We start from the raw sequence: 24413 nt of genomic DNA on the forward strand, positions 1-24413 counted from the left end.
CTTCCTGGGGCGCGTGAACGGTAGCAACACACACCTGCATCAGCTCCCTGACACCTGTAGTGTCCGAGGGCGCTGGTGGGTGGGTGAGGTCAACAGGTGCACTGTGCCAGGAGCACACCTGTCGTGGGAGGAACAACTTTCACGGTGGTGGCGAGGTTTATGGCCGCACGCAGACCACTCAGACACGGACTTCACTCTGGTGATGACTGTACAGTATATTGTGGGGCGCTGAGTGCTGGTGCACTCTGTGCTTGCTGGAGAGACACACACAGACACAGACAGACAGACACAGACAGAGAGAGACTGAGACAGACAGACAGAGACAGAGACTGAGACAGAGACTGAGACAGACAGACAGAGACTGAGACAGACAGACAGAGACTGAGACAGACAGACAGAGAGAGACAGAGACTGAGACAGACAGACAGAGAGAGACAGACAGACCGATACTGAGACAAACAGACAGAGAGAGACAAACAGACAGAGAGAGACAGAGACTGAGACAGACAGAGAGAGACTGAGACAGACAGACAGAGACAGAGACAGACAGACAGACAGGCACAGAGAAGCAGACAGGTACGCCTCTTGCAGTTCCTCTAGACTGTAAAGACAAAACCCATATAACAAAATATCAATTGTTATCCAAAAAAATTCGAAACCTCGGCCATGGAGAGACTGTTCCTCTTCCGGAGAATGATCTGGAAGCCGTGATATAACGACGGTCTGGATAATGGTAAAAACAGTTGCCTGGGACACTTATCCATGTTAACAAAATACACAGTTTACAAGTTGCTAACATACCCAGCAATGTGTCCAGCATTACAGCAAGAACAGTTCTCAGACTAAACTGTACTGGCACGAAACAGAGAGAAGGGAGTGTGTCCCTCACATTAATAACAGAGGCAATAGCATTGAACTCACTGAAGATAATATCTATCTTAGATATTATCTATTATTAAGCGCCGCTGAGATAATCTAGTCCATTTCCGCCGCATAAGTCTGAGGGAAGGACGAAGTGTGTCCTGTAAAAGTTTAGTCAGGTCAATTGATGGTCATAAAAGGTTATTAGATAGAATTGATGCTATTCGCTCAACACAGCCCCAACTGAGAAGTTTTACTGGCAAGTTTTATATCCTTAACACATACAGGATCACTACAAGATGTGGACACCACCCCCCCCCCCACGGGACCTTCACTATGTTTCAAGACAGTTTTTTTTTCTCATTATACACTTGTTTAACTATTTTCATAGTTATGTTGTCTTATTTAATCTGTTTCTTATATATATATATATATATATATATATATATATATATATATATATATATATATATATATATATATATATATATATATATATATGTGTGTGTGTGTGTGTGTGTATACTCACTTATTTGTGTTTGCGGGGGTTGAGCTCTGGCTCTTTGGTCCCGCCTCTCAACCGTCAATCAACTGGTGTACAGATTCCTGAGCCTACTGGGCTCTATCATATCTACACTTGAAACTGTGTATGGAGTCAGCCTCCACCACATCACTTCCTAGTGCATTCCATCTGTTAACTACTGTGTGTGTGTGTGTGTGTGTGTGTGTGACTTCAAAAAGTACATAAAACCTTAATTAAAATGCTGTTAATTACATATGAATATGCAAGAATATGCCAGCCCATCCTCCGAATATGGGGAGGTAATTGTAACAGCACAAGTGTAATTATGTACTATTCCTAAGTCAAGAAAAGAACTTATTACACTTAGCATTAAACCGTAGTGTCAATTCGGAGGATGAGTTGCAACAGGCAAATGAATTAAATTGATAAAATTGATTCACATAAAACTTGATAATTATATAATTAAAAGTTTACAATTACTATTAATATACCGTAACTACCCCCCCTCCCCCCCCCCCTCCAACAGTCTCCGGAGGAAGTGAAAGCTAAACACCTGATATCAAATTGCTGATAGTTTAAATGCTTCGAAGTTTTTGTGAGGGTTAATTAAAACGAAGTTCCGTTTTTTATGAGCAAAAGAGAAAACGGTTTACGGTCGCATGGATACGATAATCTTACCTATTTCATGCACCTTACGCTCGACACACTCTTGTTTACCAGAATGTTCTCTACGTGAGTGTAAGAACTCTTGTATAAATAAATAAATAAATAATACAAACTAGTTTTAAGGACTAATGTGTTGCGTGAACGACTGATAGAACGCGGTCGTTACCTAGACACACACACAACACTATTTTAGAATAAGGAAACACTGCGGTGCATTAATGGCAAGCAACACTGATGTTGCAACTGCGTGAGGTCATAAGGGTGACAGTCATCAGGACCACGGTGCCATTACCGGCTCTGGTTGTGTGGGTCGACGCCCATGTTGGTGGGTGGTGCTGGCCGGCCCTCTTTGTTGGGTGTGTGTGTGTTTGTGGGTGTGTGTGTGTGTGTGTGTGTGGCTGTGTTTGTGTGTGTTTGTGGGTGTGTGTGTGTGTGTTTGTGGGTGTGTGTGTGTGTGTGTGTGGCTGTGTTTGTGTGTGTTTGTGGGTGTGTGTGTGTGTGTGTGTGGCTGTGTTTGTGTGTGTGTGTTTGTGTGTGTGTGTGTTTGTGGGTATGTGTGTGTGTTTATGGCTGTATGTGTGTGTGTGTGACTGTGTTGGTGTGGGTGTGTTTGTGAGTGGGGGTGTCTGTGTGTGTTCTCAGCTTGCCGGGGTTGAGCTTCGGCTCTCTGGTCCCGCCTCTCAACTGGGGTACAGATTCCTGAGCCTACTGGAATCATATCTACATATCTGACTATGACTAACTATCCCTCATCACTCGACGAACAATCCCAACTACATATGAACTATCCATCCCTTCTAGATACACCTGGTGTGGGGGGGGGGCACTCCACCTAGCCTAACGATGGCACCCCAATAATGGCCTTGTTCATGAGAGGCACCCATAAATTATTGTCCCCGGGGGCGTGGGTGGAGTGCCAGAGGAAGGGGGGGAGATGATGGGGGGGGGGTGAAGGGCGGAGTTGAAACAGGTATTGAAGAGATGGTTTGATTAAAGTAGGACGTAAGTGGTGGGATTGTGTGGGGGAGGGGGAGTGGTGGGGGTGTGGTGGAGGAGTGGTGGGGGTGTGGTGGAGGACTGGTGGGGGTGGGGTGGAGGGGGGGTTGAGGTGGGGGGAGGGGGAGTGGGTGGTAGTAATGGGGGTGTGGGGGTAGTGGTGGGGGTACAGGAGGAAGGGACAGTATACACATCAGGGTAAACCAACAGACTCCACCTGATATTTACTCTGAATGAGTCAGTGTTGAAGGAAGTGCACTTGGCAGCTCCCTCAAGACTAACCATCACTGTCAGGGTCTCTTGTGTACTGTGTAAGGACACCACCACAACCCGGATTCGCGCACTCAACTGTCCATTTACGAAACCTATTAATCTGTAATCGATCATGGCGTATTAGTTTACAATTATCAAACAGTTTATGAGCTCGGAATTAAGCGCCACGAGGTTGTCTATAATAACAATGACCTTGGGTTGGGAAGGTTTCTAGCCCGTCATAATCGACGAAAGATGTACAGGTTTCGTAAGTCAATACGTAAATGCTTGATGAATGCCGGCCTTGGAGGTGAGTGGTGATACACCACAGGGAAGTACGAGGAAATGTGGGAGTTCTTCCCTGGAATATCACGTGTGTGACTCTCAGATGACCTGACCTGACACTAGTAAGGGGCCCTACTGAAGACTAAAAGGCAGGCTCCAAGAGCTGCAGCTCAACCCCCTGTAAGCACTAGCAGGTAATACAATACTAAGGTCAGGTAATACAATCTTAGACATACATTAATTTGGGTCCTTCCTGGCCCGAGTGTCCCAAGTCAGGGAGCCGGTCGGCCGAGCGGACAACACACTGGACTTCTGATCCTGTGGTCCCGGGTTCGTTCCCGGGCGCCGGCGAGAAACAATGGGCAGAGTTTCTTTCACCCTATGCCCCTGTTACCTAGCAGTAAAACAGGTACCTGGGTGTTAGTCAGCTGTCACGGGCTGCTTCCTGGGGGTGGAGGCCTGGTCGAGGACCGGGCCGCAGGGACACCAAAAAGCCCCGAAATCATCTCAAGATAACCTCAAGATTGTACAAACCTGGCGAGTTGCACAGTATTGCCCGGGCCCCAAGAAACAAGAGAACAACTAAACCTATTTCCTCCTTGGCATCTTTGTACGCCCCAACCCATTATATAATATAATATATATTTCCTCCTAATATAGTACATATATGTACTAAATTAGGCCTAATAATGTGTATATTACACCTAGAACTACCTATTTAGGCCTTGGAGAGTCATGAATTATGGGAACACCTTTTATTATAATTATTCTCTAAAATTTCAATAGTACAAGATGTGGATTTTTTTCGGGTACAACAGTACACATTTTGTACATTCCAACCATAGTAGCTATTTGTACTATCCTTTGTAGTGAGGGATAGTTGCTTAGCTCCGGGGCAGCTGGGCACGTCGCCCTTAAATACTGGTGTTGGCTTGGGTTTAGGCCTATCAACCTCTGTAAGGTTATTAAGGCCACCCACAGAATGGGTATGGGGTCCACCACCACCCACAGGATGGATATGGGGTCCACCACCACCCATAGGATGGGTATGGGGTCCACCACCACCCACAGAATGGGTATGGGGTCCACCAACACCCACAGGATGGATATGGGGTCCACCACCACCCACAGGATGGATATGGGGTCCACCACCACCCACAGGATGGATATGGGGTCCACCACCACCCACAGGATGGATATGGGGTCCACCACCACCCACAGGATGGGTATGGGGTCCACCAACACCCACAGGATGGGTATGGGGTCCACTACCACCCACAGGAGGGGTATGGGGTCCACCAACACCCACAGGATGGGTATGGGGTCCACCACCACCCACAGGATGGGTATGGGGTCCACCACCACCCACAGGATGGGTATGGGGTCCACCAACACCCACAGGATGGGTATGGGGTCCACCACCACCCACAGGATGGGTATGGGGTCCACCACCACCCACAGGATGGGTATGGGGTCCACCAACACCCACAGGATGGGTATGGGGTCCACCACCACCCACAGGATGGGTATGAGGTCCACCAACACCCACAGGATGGGTATGGGGTCCACCACCACCCACAGAATGGGTATGGGGTCCACCACCACCCACAGGATGGGTATGGGGTCGACCAACACCCACAGGATGGGTATGGGGGTCCACCACCACCCACAGGATGGGTATGGGGTCCACCAACACCCACAGGATGGGTATGGGGTCCACCACCACCCACAGGATGGGTATGGGGTCCACCACCACCCACAGGATGGGTATGGGGTCCACCAACACCCACAGGATGGGTATGGGGTCCACCACCACCCACAGAATGGGTATGGGGTCCACCACCACCCACAGGATGGGTATGGGGTCCACCAACACCCACAGGATGGGTATGGGGGTCCACCACCACCCACAGGATGGGTATGGGGTCCACCACCACCCACTGGATGGGTATGGGGCCCACCAACACCCACAGGATGGGTATGGGGTCCACCACCACCCACAGGATGGGTATGGGGTCCACCACCACCCACAGGATGAGTATGGGGCCCACCACCACCCACAGGATGAGTATGGGGTCCACCACCACCCACAGGATGGGTATGGGGTCCACCACCACCCACTGGATGGGTATGGGGTCCACCACCACCCACAGGATGGGTATGGGGTCCACCACCACCCACAGGATGAGTATGGGGCCCACCACCACCCACAGGATGAGTATGGGGCCCACCACCACCCACACAATGACTAAGCGTACCCCCAACCACTGTATCCTTCAATTCAGGGCTAAAACTAACTCTATGTCTATGTCTATGTCTAGAGTGTCTATACTCCAGAAAGAGAGGTATACACTACAGGGTGTGTATACACACTTAGAAACATACACACACACTATGGAGAGTGGCACACACACACACTATCTGTGCAACTCTCCATATAGTGTATAGTAGGTCACTGGAGACGGGAGACCTACCAGAAATATGGAAGACGGCGAATGTGGTCCCAATATACAAAAAGGGCGACAGACAAGAGGCACTGAACTACAGGCCAGTGTCCTTGACTTGTATACCATGCAAGGTGATGGAGAAGATTGTGAGAAAAAACCTGGTAACACATCTGGAGAGAAGGGACTTCGTGACAAATCGACAACATGGGTTCAGGGAGGGTAAATCTTGCCTTACAGGCTTGATAGAATTCTACGATCAGGTGACAAAGATTAAGCAGGAAAGAGAAGGCTGGGCGGACTGCATTTTTTTGGACTGTCGGAAAGCCTTTGACACAGTACCCCATAAAAGGCTGATGCATAAGCTGGAGAAACAGGCAGGAGTAACTGGTAGGGCGCTCCAGTAGATAAGGGAGTACCTAAGCAATAGGAAGCAGAGAGTTACAGTGAGGGGTGAGATCTCAGGTTGGCGTGAAGTCACCAGTGGAGTCCCACAGGGCTCTGTACTCTGACCTATCTTGTTTCTGATATACGTAAATGATCTCCCAGAGGGTATAGACTCATTCCTCTCAATGTTTGCCGACGACGCCAAAATTATGAGAAGGATTAAGACAGAGGAGGACAGCTTGAGGGTTCAAGAAGACCTGGACAAGGTGCAGGAATGTTCGGACAAATGGTTGTTAGAGTTTAACCCAAGCAAATGTAATGTAATGAAGGTGTAGGGAGCAGGAGACCAGATACAAGGTATCATTTGGGAGATGAAATACTTCAAGAGTCAGAGAGAAAACCCTAGGGGACACGCCAGACCTGTCCCCTGAAGCTCATATCAAGAGGATAACATCAGCAGCATATGCCAGGTTGGCTAACATAAGAACGGCCTTTAGAAACTTGTGTAAGGAATCTTTCAGAACATTATATACCATATGTCAGACCAATCCTGGAGTATGCGGCTCCAGCATGGAGTCCATATCTAGTCAAGCATAAGACTAAACTGGAAAAGGTTCCAAGGATTGCCACCAGACTAGTACCCGAGCTGAGAGGTATGAGCTACGAGGAGAGACTACGGGAATTAAACCTCACGTCACTGGGAGACAGAAGAGTTAGAGGGGACATGATCACTGCATACAAGATTCTCAGAGGAATTGATAGGGTAGATAAAGACAGATTATTTAACACAAGGGGCACACGCACTAGGGGACACAGGGGGAAATTGAGTGCCCAAATGAGCCACAGAGACGTTAGAAAGAATTTTTTCAGTGTCAGAGCAGTAGACAAATGGAATGCATTAGGCAGTGATGTGGTGGAGGCTGACTCCATACACAGTTTCAAGTGTAGATATTATAGAGCCCAGTAGGCTCAGGAACCTGTACATTAGTTGATTGACGGTTGAGAGGCGGGACCAAAGAGCCAGAGCTCAACCCCCACAAGCACAAATAGGTGAGTACACACACACACACACTGTCAGCACATCCTGCAAGATACAGGCGCTGTTGAGTTTCCCATCCCACAGTGGCCGACAACCGGCCCACAGGAGCCCTCAGCGGCCCACAGTGGCCCACAGTGGCCCTCAGCGGCCCACAGTGGCCCTCAGCGGCCCACAGTGGCCCTCAGTGGCCCTCAGCGGCCCACAGTGGCCCTCAGCGGCCCTCAGCAGCCCACAGTGGCCCTGAGCGGCCCACAGTGGCCCTCAGCAGCCCACAGTGGCCCTGAGCAGCCCACAGTGGCCCTCAGTGGCCCTCAGCGGCTCATCAACAGGACGAGGGCGTCCCTGCTGACCAAAATGTAAACACACTCTAAGAGCCCGATTGACGTCATTTGATTCTTACGTGTTTACTGTGGAGAGGATAATGGTATTCAGGAAGTGGAAATGAATAACACAGTTTACCTCGCGCCCAAACACTGAGTGTACGTGACTGCGATGGTTTTATACACAATTATCCACATGTATTATTCATGTGTGGCTATCGCTCCAGATATCCAGTGTAGCAATCGGTATATACAGACACACATATAACGTTTAAAAACATTCTTACAGTTGTTTTGTAAATACTGTAATTATATATTAATTTTTTCCCCCAGACTATTTTTCTTTAGTCTGCCGTTTTGATTTGAACATTTTGTATATCGCGATCACGTCTCCTCCTGCTGTTCTTCTCCAGTGATATGAGATTTAGGTCAAGGATTGGCTAAACGTCATGAGATGACCTCTTTAAGTCTGTGTGTGTCATGGATGACTCTTAAAAGTTGTATTTTGGGCTCAAATTCAACATGTACTTCGTATGAATATTCGTACTTCTAATGTTTGGTTACAGAAGGTGGTAGTAGTTTTAGTTTTACCAATCAGAAAGAAAACGATATGTTTGTCTCTGATCGGTTGACCAATCACACAGTTGCAGCAGCCACGGAAGAACTGGCCAATCACCAACGAGAAACTATATCATTACAAACATCCAGAGATTTGAAATGTAGAATTTCGCAACATAAATACTCTGTAAGACGTGGCCAATTGTCTAATGCTTTGTTTGTTCATTTGTCAGAAAATTCTCACCAAATTGATTGGGAGATGGTTTTCTCAATAACGAATTGTAAAATCACTTTCAATAGGAACATAATTGAATCTGCTTTAATACAGATTACAAAATCATGTAATTTGAACATTAGCAGTGGTATGTATAATTCCGATTCATTTTTGATTGATCATTTAAAGGGCGATTTGAGTAGGGTCATTGAGATACATTTATCTCACTAATACCTTATTAATATCCCATTATCTCATTAAAGACATTGTACCTCACCTCTTTCCTGCCTACATATCCACACCCACTGAACTGTAAAACCACGGAAGACATCTCCCGTCATGCAGGGTGCAGTCGCACCTCCACAGATCTCCAGTACCATCTATTGATACTGGTAATGGCTCAAAAGAGCCACCACTTACGGGCTATTCATGCCTGTGCCACCTTTTGGGTGGCTTAATCTTCATCAATCAATCATCACTGTAAAACCATCCTTCTGAAGATGTATTATTAAATACGAAAGTACTTCAGGCCAGTTTCCCTAACTTGTATACCATGCAAGGTGATGGAGAACAGCGTGAGGAAAAGGCTCGTAGAACATCTGGAGGGAAAGAGTTTTGTAACACACCACCAGCATGGCATCGTGCCTCACAGGCTTAAGAGAGTTCTATGACCAGGCGACAAAAATTAGACAAGAAAGAGAATTGTGGGCAGACTGCATTTTCTTGGACTGTCAGAAAGTCTTTGACGCAGTACCCCATAAAAGGCTCTTACAAAAGTTGGAGCAACAGACAGGAGTATAAAGTAAGGTGCTCCAGTGGATAAGGGAGTATCTGAGCATCAGGAAACAGCGAGTAACTGTGAGGAGGGAGACATCAGAGTGGTGAGATGTCACCAGCGGAGTCCCACAGGGCTCTGTACTTAGACTAATCATATTTCTAATATATGTAAACGATCTTCCGGAGGGTATAGACTCATTCCTCTCATTGTTTGCTGACGATGCAAAATTATGAGAAAAATCAAGACAGATGATGATAGACAGAGACTACAGGACGACCTGGACAAACTGGAGGAATGGTCTTGAAAATTACTACTAAAATTTAACTCATGAAATTGTAAAGTAATGAAATTAGGCGAAGGGAGCAGGAGGCTGAACCCAAGGTACCCTCTGGGAGGTGAAATCCTGCAAGAGTCAAATTAGAGAGAAAAATCTGGGGGTTTATATCACACCGAACCTGTCCCCAGAGGCTCACATCAAATGGATATCATCAGTGGCATATGCTAGATTGGCCAACATAAGAACTGTCTTTAGAAACTTGTGTAAGGAATCGTTTAGGACCTTGTGTACTACTTATGTCAGACCAATCCTAGAATATGCAGCTCCAGCCTGGAGTCCATACCTAGTTAAACACAAGGCAAAGTGAGAGAAGATACAGAGGTATGCCACCAGACTAATCACAGAACTGAGAGATATGAGCTACGAGGAATGACTACAGGAGCTAAACCTCACTTCCCTGGAAGACAGAAGAGTAAGTGGAGACATGATCACCACCTACAAAATTCTCAGGGGGAATTGACAGGGTGGACAAAGACGAACTATTTACCACGGGTGGAACACGAACAATTGTTAAGGGGACACAGGTGGAAACTTAGTACCCACATGAGCCACAGGGACATTAGAAAGAACTTTTTCAGTGTCAGAGTAGTTAACAAATAGAATGCACTAGGAAGTGATGTGGTGGAGGCTGACTCCATACACAGTTTCAAGTGTAGATATGATAGAGCCCAATAGGCTCAGGAATCTGTACACCTGTTGATTGACAGTTGAGAGGCGGGACCAAAGAGCCAGAGTTCAACCCCCGCAAGCACAACTAGGTGAGAACATGCCTGTTTGTCATCCACCTGGACCATCTACCAGGTGCAGGTGGAGACGCCCGCACGCCCGCACGCCCGCAGGTACCCCACCGGCGCCGCAGACAGACGACAGCGTCACGTGGGCGGCGATGGAAGTGGTTATGTAAATTCATTATTTTATTACTGCGTTTGTCGTGTGTGAGGCCGCTCTAGTTATTCAGGTTGGGCACTGGTGGGGGCCACACCTCTGGCCTGGCCACGGGTGGGGCCACACCTCTGGCCTGGCCACGGGTGGGGCCACACCTCTTGCCTGGCCTAGTGGCTTCTCCTCCTCTCCCTTCTCCACTTCCTCCTCATCTTCTCTCTGTTCCTCGACTCTCTTCTTTATATCCATATTTCCCTTCATCTCTCTTCTTAATTATTCTTCCGCCCACTTTGTGTCTTTTTATTTAATATATTACGCACAAGTTCGGTGTTTTAACCCTAGAAGAGGCTAGACTCATGTAGGTTATTTTCAAACTGGAATACGGACAGCGAATCAAAATGAGGCTATACCCTGAGGGAGGCTATATATAACCGCTCGGCCAATCATCGCACATTGGTAAATAATGACTCAATGTGATTGGCTCCCGTGGACATTATTAAAGCATTGATCAGCAAGTGACGTCATCATTTCCATTTTAGTTGTCACCAAAGACGGTGAGTAGTGTCCGCGGCCTCATATGTATTTTGTTGATATTACGTTAGGTTAAAAGAAAGACTAAAACCATTGAGAACACTTACTGGTAAGAATATTGGTATCAATATTAAATATGCTAGACTATTCTATATGATGTTTGTTAGATCTCTCGTTGATTATAATGCTCTGCACTTAATTAATTTCCCCTCCTCTGTGTTGGACAAACTTGAAGTAATACAGAACGAGGCCATGAGGATAATTCTTGGTGCTCCAAGATGCACAAGAATCATCAACATGAGGGAAGAACTGAAGCTTCCAACCATACTAGAGAGAATAATGCAAGTCAACACCACCTTTTGTCTTAAAGTCATGAGAGATCCTACATCTCCTGCATTGCTCAGAGACAAATTATTTAATTATTTAACAAATTATTACAAATTATTTATTTAACACCCTATTGACTGGTGCCGACATACCAACTCACTCCTTTTATGATAATTGGCTGAGCAACAATGCTTACAATCTCATTAAACATTCCTTTTAAGTGCAATCTACCTGTCTCTGATATTCCTCTTTATCTGTACCCCACCATTCAAGTATCATACACACCTGTCACCAAGAAAGGTAATGAGAATCTTGCTCTTCTCAAAGCTGTCACTCTTGAAACAATTGCCTCCTCCATCGAGAGTTCAAGATCTCACGAGCACTGTGTCTACACCGACGGTTCAGTCCAATCCTCTACTGGACGGACTGCAGCAGCATGTAGGTTTTATAGAAATAATATTTGCACAAAGACTGTCAGTGTCAGGTTAAACAACTGGCTGACCTCCACACAAGCAGAACTAGCAGCATTACATTTAGCAACCAACACATTAAAAAACATTGGAGGAGGAATAATATTCTGCGATTCAAAGTCTGCTCTTCAAGCAATCGAAAACTTCTCTTGGAAGATCGACAGCAAGAACCTCATACTCCCAATTATAAATGACCTAATTGATGCACAGAGTAAAGGGTCTCGAATCTCCTTTGTATGGATACCTTCACACATAAATATAACCCATCATAATGAGATAGACATTGCAGCCAAATTAGCGTGTAACAAGTCTGAAGTTGAATTAGATCTAGGTATCCCCATCTCTGCTGTCAAAACTGTATTGGTCCAAACATTCAGATCTGATAGGAAAGAACTTACTGACTCCCAACGACCTGAAAGTACTAGTATAAAAGGCTATGATTTGTTCAGATCTGAAACGTACATCTATGGACAGCACAAAACGTCCACTAGACTGTGCGACACAGTGATTGCAAGGATCAGGTTGGGTTACCGTTACCTGTGGCAGGTGGCTGCAGGTGACGGGTTTCCCAATCCTGAGCACTCCAGTTGCAAACTCTGTGAGCAGGAACTGCGGCACGATCTCCCGCACTTCATCACTGAATGCCCAGTTATTAGACCTTTCAGACCAGTTGGCATGAGGTACCTGGAGCTTTGCAATTACTTTATTCACTCTCGTATTCTTGAAGATATCCTCACAGTATACCCAAAATTTGCCAGTGCCGGCTACTAAACACATGGCTCTGTATGACTAACCATCCTGCGAGATGGGGACTTGTATTACCACTGCTGCCTTATTCAATCTTGTGTTGATGATGCAAAGTGACGTTATTTTTAAGAGGACGGGTTGGATGATATCCTCAAAATGCATCCGGAGTCTGCCAGTGCAGACCGCTTATCACATGCCTCTGTATGACTAACCATCCTGTGTGATGGGGATTACTTAGCATCACCTAGTTAGCTTTTTTGACACACTGTACTCCACTTCATATAGTCTAGGGTAGCTGCACTAATGCACATGTACCTCATGTATTAATAAAAAAAAATACGTTAGGTTAAGTTCCGTTAGGTTCGGTTGGGTTTGAGTATGTCAGGTTAAGTTTGGCTAGGATTGCTTAGGTTAAGTTGGATTAGATTAGGTTAGGTTTGGTTAGGTTAGGTTGGGTTAGAATATGTCAAGTTAGGTTTGGCTAGGATTGGTTAGGTAAAGCTGGGTTAGGTTAAGCTCGGTTAGGTTAGATTTGGTTAGGTTTGGTTCGGTTGGTTAGAATATGTCAGGTTAGGTTTGGCTAAGATTGCTTAGGTTAAGCTGGGTTAGGTTAGGTTAGGTTAAGTTCGGTTAGGTTAGGTTTGGTTCGGTTGGGTTAGAATATGTCAGGCTAGGATTGCTTAGGTTAAGTTGGATTAGATTAGGTTAGGTTAGGTTAGGTTAGGTCTGGTTAACTTGGGTTAGAATATGTCAGGCTAGGATTGGTTAGGTTAAGTTGGGTTAGGCTAAGTTATTTGGTTAGGAGAAGATGTGTTAGATTAGGATAAGTTGGGTTTATATTAGGATAGAGTGTGTTAGGAGAAGTTATGTTAGAGTTATGATATATTGTGCAAGGGTAGCTTCGGATAAGTTAGCATAAATTAGGTTCGTTTATGATAGATTTAGTTAATAGGGTCGTAATAAGCTAGGGTTAAAAAAGATATATTAGATTAAATTAGCATAGGCTTTTTTTCTCGTAAATTTTGTTTAAGCTGCAAGACTATACTTACTATAGTAAGTATACTATACTTACTATAGTAAGTATACTATACTTACTATAGTAAGTATACTATAATTTAACCAATCGGACAAGTCAATATTATCTACATATATCATAATATTACTATACAGGTATGATCGGAACCTCTTAAAGTGTGGATCTGGAGGTATTATCATGCGCGGGTTTCCGTCATTAGACGAGAAGGAATTCAGTGGAAATGCCAGCATGTTGGTCGAGGGAGAAGCTTTCTCTTTCTTTAATAAGACCGACTTGCTTACCCAATGAACCTTAGCGTTTCAGTTCCTGAGCCCAATATGTGTCTCTGTAGCCTTTATCCACTACTGCTCATGGGATGGGTATGTGGTCCACTACCACTCATGGGATGGGGTATGTGGTCCACTACCACTCATGGGATGGGTATGTGGTCCACTACCACTCATGGGATGGGTATGTGGTCCACTACCACTCATGGGATGGAGTATGTGGTCCACTACCACTCATGGGATGGGTATGTGGTCCACTACCACTCATGGGATGGGTATGTGGTCCACTACCACTCATGGGATGGTATAGAATATATTAAAACAACTAAAATAATTAGTATATCATATATAGTAAGGTATGTGAGAAAGTTGACTAATTCTCCATTTTCTATATCTGCATAATCTGATGGCCTCAGGCTTGCCACGTTTTGTACATGTTTTTATTTGTGCTGCAGTTGTTCCGTTGCTGGTGTATGAAACACGATTAGTTTTTGTCTTTGTTTACGTGTTTCACTAACCTCGACTGATCTGGTTTTCTCGTGGCTCAAAATTACTGCCGTTTCGACTGTGTCAACATTTATTATTTTACGGAGTGTGTTTACATGGTGAACTATGATAAACTTTTGGGGGTGGGCGGGGTGTTGGGTGGAGTGTTGGGCGGGAAGGTGGGCGGGGCGGTGGTCAGGGCGGCGTGTGGGTGGCGCCAAGTAGTAGCAGCACCAGAGTTAAACAGCCATCCGCTTGTTAAGGACCACTTCCTCCTTAACCACCACAGACGGACTCCCTGTCTCCGTCCACCACACTCTTTGTTGCTCCTCCTTCCTTCCTCCCTCTCTCTTCTGCTCTCTCTCTCCCTTCCTCCCCTTCCTTCTTCCTCTCTCTCACTCTCTTCCTCCCCCTCTCTTCTTCATGACCTGCCATTCTGTTGTTCCAGACTCTGAACAACGCTGCTTTACTGACGTTGTCAGTTTCCCATACATTCTTATATATTGTTATCATGTCCTCACTCTTTCTCCTTTTCCCCAAGTGTGGTGAGGCCAGCGCTCTGTCTTTCCTCAAAGCTCAACCCCTTCAGCTCAGGAACCAGTCTCATTGCATATATTTGGACCTTTTCTAGTTTCTCTTAATCTTAATAGAACTCCGGCAACTTCGTCAAATAGGATTTTCCTCTACTATAACCATGCTGGTGCCTCGAGGCAATGTTTATCTCTTGTAAACGTTCCATTAGCCTGTTCCGGATGGCTGTCTCGAGCAACTTGCAGGGGGATACTTGTCTGTGACACGGGTCTGTTGTGGAAAGGTTTTTGTCTAAACCCCCCTAATAAGACCCTGTCTGGTATAGCTGAATGGTCACCATGCGCCCCCTTCTCCTTGTTTCCTGGCTGACATTTATGTCAGGAAGTTCCTCTCTACAACTTCTACAAGCTTTTCTCTCCAAATCTCATCTCCTCCTCCTCTTGGGTTGATTGATTCCCAGTCGACTTTGCCATGATTGAAATATTCCATTACTTGGCTCTTTGCTGTCAGTCTACGGGCTGTGCGTATCTGTCAACCCTTGGAGGATACCCAGGCTTGCTGTGTTCGGAATGTGTCAGCACTTGGTGGATACCCAGGCTTGCTGTGTTCGGAATGTGTCAACCCTTGGAGGATACCCAGGCTTGCTGTGTTCGGAATGTGTCAGCACTTGGAGGATACCCAGGCTTGCTGTGTTCGGAATGTGTCAACCCTTGGAGGATACCCAGGCTTGCTGTGTTCGGAATGTGTCAACCCTTGGAGGATACCCAGGCTTGCTGTGTTCGGAATGTGTCAACCCTTGGAGGATACCCAGGCTTGCTGTGTTCGGAATGTGTCAACCCTTGGAGGATACCCAGGCTTGCTGTGTTCGGAATGTGTCAGCACTTGGAGGATACCCAGGCTTGCTGTGTTCGGAATGTGTCAACCCTTGGAGGATACCCAGGCTTGCTGTGTTCGGAATGTGTCAGCACTTGGAGGATACCCAGGCTTGCTGTGTTCGGAATGTGTCAACCCTTGGAGGATACCCAGGCTTGCTGTGTTCGGAATGTGTCAACCCTTGGAGGATACCCAGGCTTGCTGTGTTCGGAATGTGTCAGCACTTGGAGGATACCCAGGCTTGCTGTGTTCGGAATGTGTCAACCCTTGGAGGATACCCAGGCTTGCTGTGTTCGGAATGTGTCAACCCTTGGAGGATACCCAGGCTTGCTGTGTTCGGAATGTGTCAGCACTTGGAGGATACCCAGGATTGCTGTGTTCGGAATGTCGTATTCTTGTCTGGGTCTTGTGTGGTCCTCAGGAAGGTTGAACATGACACCCGCGACCATTTTCTCACCTTCCAACAAAATGATTTTCCACTATGTAGCCCCTGTAGTGTGTGTGTGTACTCACCTAATTGTATTCACCTAGTTGTATTCACCTAGTCGTGCTTGCGGGAGCTGAGCTCTGCTATTTCGACCCCGTCTCTCAACTGTCAATCAACTGTTACTACTATTTTTTCCCCACACCACACACACCTCAGGAAGCAGCCCGTGACAGCTGACTAACTCCCATGTAACAGGTGCATTAGGGTGAAAGAAACTCTGCCCATTGTTTCTCGCCGGCGCCCGGAATCGAACCCGGGATCACAGGATCACGCATCCAGCGTGCTGTCCGCTCAGCCACCGGCCCCTTGTGTGTGTGTGTGTGTGTGTGTGTGTGTGTGTGTGTGTGTGTGTGTACTCACCTAATTGTGCTTGCGAGGGTTGAGCTTTGTCTCTTTGGTCCCGCCTCTCAACTGTCAATCAACTGATGTCTAGGTTCCTGAGCCTATTGGGCTCTATCATATCTACACTTGAAACTGTCTATGGAGTCAGCCTCCACCACATCACTTGTGTGTGTGTGTGTGTCCACACCTACTTGTACGCACCAATTTGTGCCTGCAGGGTCGTTCTCTAGCTCTTGGACCCCGGTTTTCTAGCCGTTAGCTGTCTAATACAATGACCTCTGACCTCTCTCACTATCATGCCTAGTTTTAAAGTTATGAATGGAGTTAGCCTCTACAACCTGCTCCTTTACGTCATTCCATCTACTCACTTCCCGCACACTATAAGAAAACTTTCTAACATCTCTATGACACATCTGAGTCTCAAGCCGCCATCCGTGCTCCCCTTGTTCTGTTGATATTCATTGTAAACATTTTCTGTGTTTCCACCTTGTCAATTCCTTGGAGTATTTTATACGTCTCCAAGACATTTGGTTGGTTTGTGTCGTGTAAACTTCTGAATCCGCGTGGAGAGTTTGTCGCGGCGTGTGAACACAGCCGGGGCCAGGAGACGACGACGTCTGGCTCCTGTGAGCAGGCTGAGCGCTCCCCCGCCCCGTAGCTCATGGTAAGTCTTAGCCGACTAGTTTTCCTGAAACACGACCCTCACGTCTTTTTTGTGGCACTGTGTCGAAGGCTCTCCGGTAGTCAAAGAAAATGCAGTCTACCCATATTTCTCCATCATATGAGAAATGTAACCATTTATCACATTGTGACTGTCCCAAGCATACACACACACGACGCATTAACAGTGAGGATCAGTGTGTGATGGTGGCAAGTTTTAGATTATAAATATATTGATATATATTTTTAACATTAGTAAGTAGGCATCCTTCAGTCTCGGAAGACTATGGAGTTGCGCTCAGACAGGGCGCAAAGCCTGGGTAGGTAGATATGGAGGAGAAGCTGTTACCCATGCAGCAAGTCCCCCCTCTCCACGTTGCTGAAATTATCCAATGGAAAGGCAAATGCCAATACACATAGTTCCAGCACCGTCGCAGGAGCTGCCAGAACGAGGTCGACGTCAACAACGAACTGCCTTAGGGGCTCCAACTCAGGATTTTTCCTCGAGGTTGACTCCTGAAGCCTTTCCCAAAAAAGGGGTATGGCAACAGGGCAGCGGAGGTTTAAAATCAGGGGTTTTCCTTCCCCCATTTTTAACAACACTATTGTTTTTATTATCTGTAGGAAAGCGAGGATTCTACATGTATAGTGAATGTTGTGGTGTGTCCATGGTCGCACACTTACAAGGTCCGTGAGGTGTGGGAGTGAGAGAATGGCGACCTCCTCAGCAAGCTAACTAACTGCGGTCATTAATTTCGTGTAGTTTGTGCGGTAATAACGCCGACATTGTTGTGTCTGTGAAGAGGTGAATGGTTGTCTCGTGTCACAAGCTGTTGTTTGGTGGTTGTTCTCGCGTGCGTGACTTGTAGAGTCAAGCTAAACGGTGTGTAGTTTGTGAACTTTGTGGAAAATACATAGACCAGACCAACCTCTTGTATTCACCTTGTATTCACCTTGTTGTGCTTGCGGGGGTTGAGCTTTGCTCTTTCGGCCCGCCTCTCAACTGTCAGTCAGTCAACTGTTACTAATTATTAACTAATTTCTTTTGTTTTGTTTTCACACACACACACACACACACACACACACACACACACACACACACACACACACACACACACACACACACACACACACACACACACACACACACACACACACACACACATGAAGAGATGAATAAATTCCTAAGGGATATACATTGGGACACAAAACTCAGAACCAAGTCCTTACAAGACATGATGGACTATGTCACCCAAAAATGTCAGGAGGCTGTAAGCAGGTTTGTCCCAGCCCGACAGGAAAAAACAGAGAAGCAAAAGAAGAATCCATGTATGAAAGCAAAGGAGCTGAACAAAAGGGCATGGAGGAACTTCCGTAATAACAGAACACCAGAAAGTAGAGAGAGATACCAGAGAACCAGGAACGAGTATGTTAGTGTGAGAAGAGCAGCTGAGAAAAGGTATGAAAATGATATAGCTAATAAAGCCAAGACCGAACCAAAGCTACTACACAGTCACATCAGGAGGAAGACAACAGTAAAGGAACAGATGATGAAACTTAGGACGGGTGAGGACAGGTACACAGAGAATGACAAAGAGGTGTGTGAAGAACTCAATAAAAGGTTCCAGGAGGTCTTTACAATAGAACAAGGAGAGGTCACTGCGCTAGGAGAGGTGGCAACAATCCAGGCGACCTTGGAAGGGTTCGAAATTACAAGAGATGAGGTCAAGAAGCACCTATTGGAGCTGGATGTGAGAAGAGCTGTTGGGCCGGATGGAATCTCACCATGGGTATTGAAAGAATGTGCAGGAGCACTTTGCTTGCCACTCTCCATAGTGTATAGTAGGTCACTGGAAATGGGAGACCTACCAGAAATATGGAAGACGGCTAATGTAGTCCCAATATACAAAAAGGATGACAGACAAGAGGCACTGAACTACAGGCCAGTGTCCTTAACTTGTACACCATGCAAGGTGATGGAGAAGATTGTGAGAAGAAACCTAGTAACACATCTGGAGAGAAGGGACTTCGTGACAACCCATCAACATGGGTTCAGGGAGGGTAAATCTTGCCTTACAGGATTGATAGAATTCTATGATCAGGTGACAAAGATTAAGCAAGAAAGAGAAGGATGAGCGGACTGCATTTTTTTGGACTGTCGGAAAGCCTTTGACACAGTACCCCATAAAAGGCTGATGCATAAGCTGGAGAAACAGGCAGGAGTAACTGGTAGGGCGCTCCAGTGGATAAGGGAGTACCTAAGCAATAGGAAGCAGAGAGTTATAGTGAGGGGTGAGACCTCAGATTGGCGTGAAGTCACCAGTGGAGTCCCACAGGGCTCTGTACTCGAACCTATCCTGTTTCTGATATACGTAAATGATCTCCCAGAGGGTATAGACTCATTCCTCTCAATGTTTTCTGACGACGCCAAAATTATGAAAAGGATTAAGGCAGAGGAGGACAGCTTGAGGCTTCAAGAAGACCTGGACAAGCTGCAGGAATGGTCGAACAGATGGTTGTTAGAGTTTAACCCAAGCAAATGTACTGTAATGAAGATTGGGGTAGGGATCAGGAGACTAGATACAAGGTATCATTTGGGAGATGAAATACTTCAAGAGTCAGAGAGAGAGAAAGACCTGGGGGTTGATATCACGCCAGACCTGTCCCCTAAAGCTCATATCAAGAGGATAACATCAGCGGCATATGCCAGGTTGCCTAACATAAGAACAGCCTTCAGAAACTTGTATAAGGAATCTTTCAGAACATTATATACCACATACGTCAGACCAATCCTGGAGTATGCGGCTCCAGCATGGAGTCCGTATCTAGTCAAGAATAAGACTAAACTGGAAAAGGTTCAAAGGTTTGCCACCAGACTAGTACCCGAGCTGAGAGATATGAGCTACGAGGAGAGACTACGGGAATTAAACCTCACTTCGGTGGAAGACAGAAGAGTTAGGGGGGACATGATCACCACATTCAAGATTCTCAAGGGAATCGATAGGGTAGATAAAGACAGGCTATTTAACACAAGGGGCACACGCACTAGGGGACACAGGTGGAAACTGAGTGCCCAAATGAGCCACAGAGATATTAGAAAGAACTTTTTTAATGTCAGAGTGGTTGACAAATGGAATGCATTAGGCAGTGATGTGGTGGAGGCTGACTCCATGCACAGTTTCAAGTGTAGATATGATAGAGCCCAATAGGCTCAGGAACCTGTACACCAGTTGACTGACAGTTGAGAGGCGGGATCAAAGAGCCAGAGCTCAATCCCCGCAAGCACAATTAGGTGAGTACAATTAGGTGAAAACACACACACACACACACACACACACACACACACACACACACACACACACACACACACACACACACACACACACACACACACACACACACACAGACAAACACACACACAGACACACACACACACACACGCACACACACACACAGACACACACACACACACACACACACGCACACACACACACACACACACACACACACACACACACACACACACACACACACACACACACACACACACACATACCAGGATGAGCCCGTAACAGCAATCGAACTCCCAGGTACCTATTTACTGCCAGGTAACAGCAGTAAGGATGAAAGAAACTCTGCCCATCTGTTTCCGCCGACGCCGGAAAGGACTACATATTCAGCGTGCTGTCCACTCAGCCACCAGCGGCCTGTATTTTGCTCCATATCCATGTACTGAGTCATGGTCGGTACTGGGTCATGGACGGTACTGGGTCGTAGTCGGTACTGGTCATGGTCGGTACTGGGTCATAGTCGGTACTGGTCATGGTCGGTACTGGTCATGGTCGGTACTGGTCATGGACGGTACTGGTCATGGACGGTACTGGTCATGGACGGTACTGGTCATGGACGGTACTGGTCATGGACGGTACTGGTCATGGACGGTACTGGTTATGGACGGTACTGGTCATGGACGGTACTGGTCATGGACGGTACTGGTCATGGTCGGTACTGGTCATGGTCGGTACTGGTCATGGACGGTACTGGTCATGGATGGTACTGGTCATGGACGGTACTGGTCATGGACGGTACTGGTCATGGACGGTACTGGTCATGGATGGTACTGGTCATGGATGGTACTGGTCATGGACGGTACTGAGTCATGGATGGTACTGGTCATGGACGGTACTGGTCATGGATGGTACTGGTCATGGACGGTACTGGTCATGGACGGTACTGGTCATGGACGGTACTGAGTCATGGATGGTACTGGTCATGGACGGTACTGGTCATAGATGGTACTGGTCATGGATGGTACTGAGTCATGGATGGTACTGAGTCATGGATGGTACTGGTCATGGACGGTACTGGTCATGGACGGTACTGAGTCATGGATGGTACTGGTCATGGACGGTACTGGTCATGGATGGTACTGGTCATGGACGGTACTGGTCATGGACGGTACTGAGTCATGGATGGTACTGGTCATGGACGGTACTGGTCATGGATGGTACTGGTCATGGATGGTACTGAGTCATGGATGGTACTGAGTCATGGATGGTACTGGTCATGGACGGTACTGGTCATGGACGGTACTGATCATGGTCGGTACTGGTCATGGATGGTACTGGTCATGGATGGTACTGGTCATGGATGGTACTGGTCATGGATGGTACTGGTCATGGATGGTACTGGTCATGGATGGTACTGGTCATGGATGGTACTGAGTCATGGATGGTACTGAGTCATGGATGGTACTGGTCATGGATACTACTGGTCATGGATGGTACTGGTCATGGATGGTACTGGTCATGGACGGTACTGGTCATGGACGGTACTGGTCATGGATGGTACTGGTCATGGACGGTACTGGTCATGGACGGTACTGGTCGTGGATGGTACTGGTCATGGATGGTACTGGTCATGGACGGTACTGGTCATGGATGGTACTGGTCATGGATGGTACTGGTCATGGACGGTACTGGTCATGGACGGTACTGGTCATGGACGGTACTGGTCGTGGATGGTACTGGTCATGGATGGTACTGGTCATGGACGGTACTGGTCATGGATGGTACTGGTCATGGATGGTACTGGTCATGGACGGTACTGGTCATGGATGGTACTGGTCATGGTCGGTACTGGTCATGGACGGTACTGGTCATGGACGGTACTGGTCATGGACGGTACTGGTCATGGACGGTACTGGTCATGGATGGTACTGGTCGTGGATGGTACTGGTCATGGATGGTACTGGTCATGGACGGTACTGGTCATGGACGGTACTGGTCATGGATGGTACTGGTCGTGGATGGTACTGGTCATGGACGGTACTGGTCATGGTCGGTACGGGGTCACGCACGGTACTGGGTCACGCACGGTACTGGGTCACGTTCCACAACCACTTACGAAACCTATCCATCTTCCATTAAACATGTTAGCAGTGTTTTACACTGATCAAACACTGATCAAACACTGATCAAACATTGATCAAACATTGATTAAACAGTGTACGAGCTTGGCTCCGTCACAACCCAAGGTTATTATTGTTGTAAACAACCTCGTAGTGCTTCTCAGCTCGTAAACTGTGTAAAAAACGAATGTAAACAAAGCCGACGTGATTAAGGAAAGATGTATAGATTTCCCGTTTTCTTCCGTGACGTAGAACTCCAATATTTACTTCTATTCAGGTCAAGAGATCATGTAAAAAAAATTATGGAAAAAAATAATCACGTAAATAATTACCCGATTATGAAAAAACTTAAAATAAATAAACGCGAGAACACGACAAAGGCGCGACACACAGACAAACAAACACAGCTGTAAAGTGAACAAACACAGCTCACGGACACAAACACGCCCGGGGGAACTGCAGCCTGGATATACGGACCAAGCACGGACGGTCAGTTCTCACGTGCATGGGGGCTTGCGTGTGTGTGTGTTCTAGTATATGTGCGTGCTCATATATGTATTATCACGTACACATGCACAGAGAGACTAAGACCGATAGACGGATAAATAGACAACTCAATAGAGAGAGAATTCGATATAGAGATTGAGGTAGAGATTGAGATAGAGAGAGAAATGAGAAAGAGAGAGAGAGGAAAAAATGAGAGAGAATGGAGGCAGCTCCACACTACCCCTTCGGTAGCCCAAGAGCCGCTCCATGCCACACACCACCAGACTCCACGTCCCTCAACCACAGAACATCATTTCCATGCCCTTCTAACCACTCTACCTACCCTCACAGACGCGTAATTACCTCCAGAAAATATATACAGACGTTATCAATCGAGGATTCAAATTTACCATCTATATTAAAGATGTCTGAAAAGCTAGGATATTATCGAGCAAAAATTCAGGTTTTGGCAAGTGCAATCTTCCTCATTCGTGGGAGAATCTAGAAGTCGCTCAGTGTGTGTTGGTCAGTGGAAGTGGAGGTGCGTGCGGGCTCCCGCCGGACTCTTGTGTAGACCTCTTGCTTGTTTGAAAGCTATTTTAACTTTAATGTATATATACATACAGATCTGGAGTTTAGAAAATGGGAACGAAGATTATGGGTTGTGATTTGGCGGGAGTTGGTCGTCATGTTCGTCCTTGCATTCGTTTAGATTTATCTGGCTTGTTTGTGTTCGTTTAGACATAGTTACTGTGTGTTTGTTTTCATGTAGAGGGCCTGGGGGGGTGTGTGTGTGTTGGGTTGGTCGGAGCGGCTGTGTGTTTTTGTTGTAGAGGGCTTGTGTGTGTTCGTGTAGATGTAGGGCGGGCATGTTTTTGTTCGTATTGATGTAGCTGCCTTGTCTGATGTAGAGGGCTCGCGTCTGTTCGGTTAGATGTACCTGTCTTGTGTTTGATAAGATCAAGCTGGGTTGTGGGCGGGAGCCATCTATACGGCCCAAGATTTCGCCAGATGAGTGTTAAAGACAGAAAGTGGCTTTTAATGTTTATATTCACCTAGTTGTGCTTGCGGGGGTTGAGCTCTGCTCTTTCGGCCCGCCTCTCAACTGTCAATCAATCAACTGTTACTAACTACTACTAACTAATTTTTTCACTCCCCCCCCCCAGGAAGCAGCCCGTAACAGCTATCTAACTCCCAGGTACCTATTTACTGCTAGGTA

General features: G+C 46.5%; 1 protein-coding gene across 3 annotated transcripts in view; it reads left to right on the top strand.

Moving 5' to 3' along the window:
- The window catches only part of Pka-R2 (cAMP-dependent protein kinase type II regulatory subunit), a 342071-nt gene that overhangs the window by 151221 nt on the left and 166437 nt on the right, over positions 1-24413 (top strand). Inside the window, exon 1 of one of the 3 annotated variants that reach the window (XM_045738872.2) lies at positions 23723-23764. The exons of the other annotated variants lie outside the window; for them this stretch is intronic. The gene's annotated coding sequence lies outside the window, so the exon portion shown is untranslated. Of the gene's footprint in view, positions 1-23722; positions 23765-24413 lie in introns of those variants that run through there. 3 annotated transcript variants of the gene reach the window in all.

This window comes from Procambarus clarkii, chromosome 43, assembly GCF_040958095.1.
Source record: "Procambarus clarkii isolate CNS0578487 chromosome 43, FALCON_Pclarkii_2.0, whole genome shotgun sequence".
NCBI classification, from domain to species: Eukaryota; Metazoa; Arthropoda; class Malacostraca; order Decapoda; family Cambaridae; genus Procambarus; species Procambarus clarkii.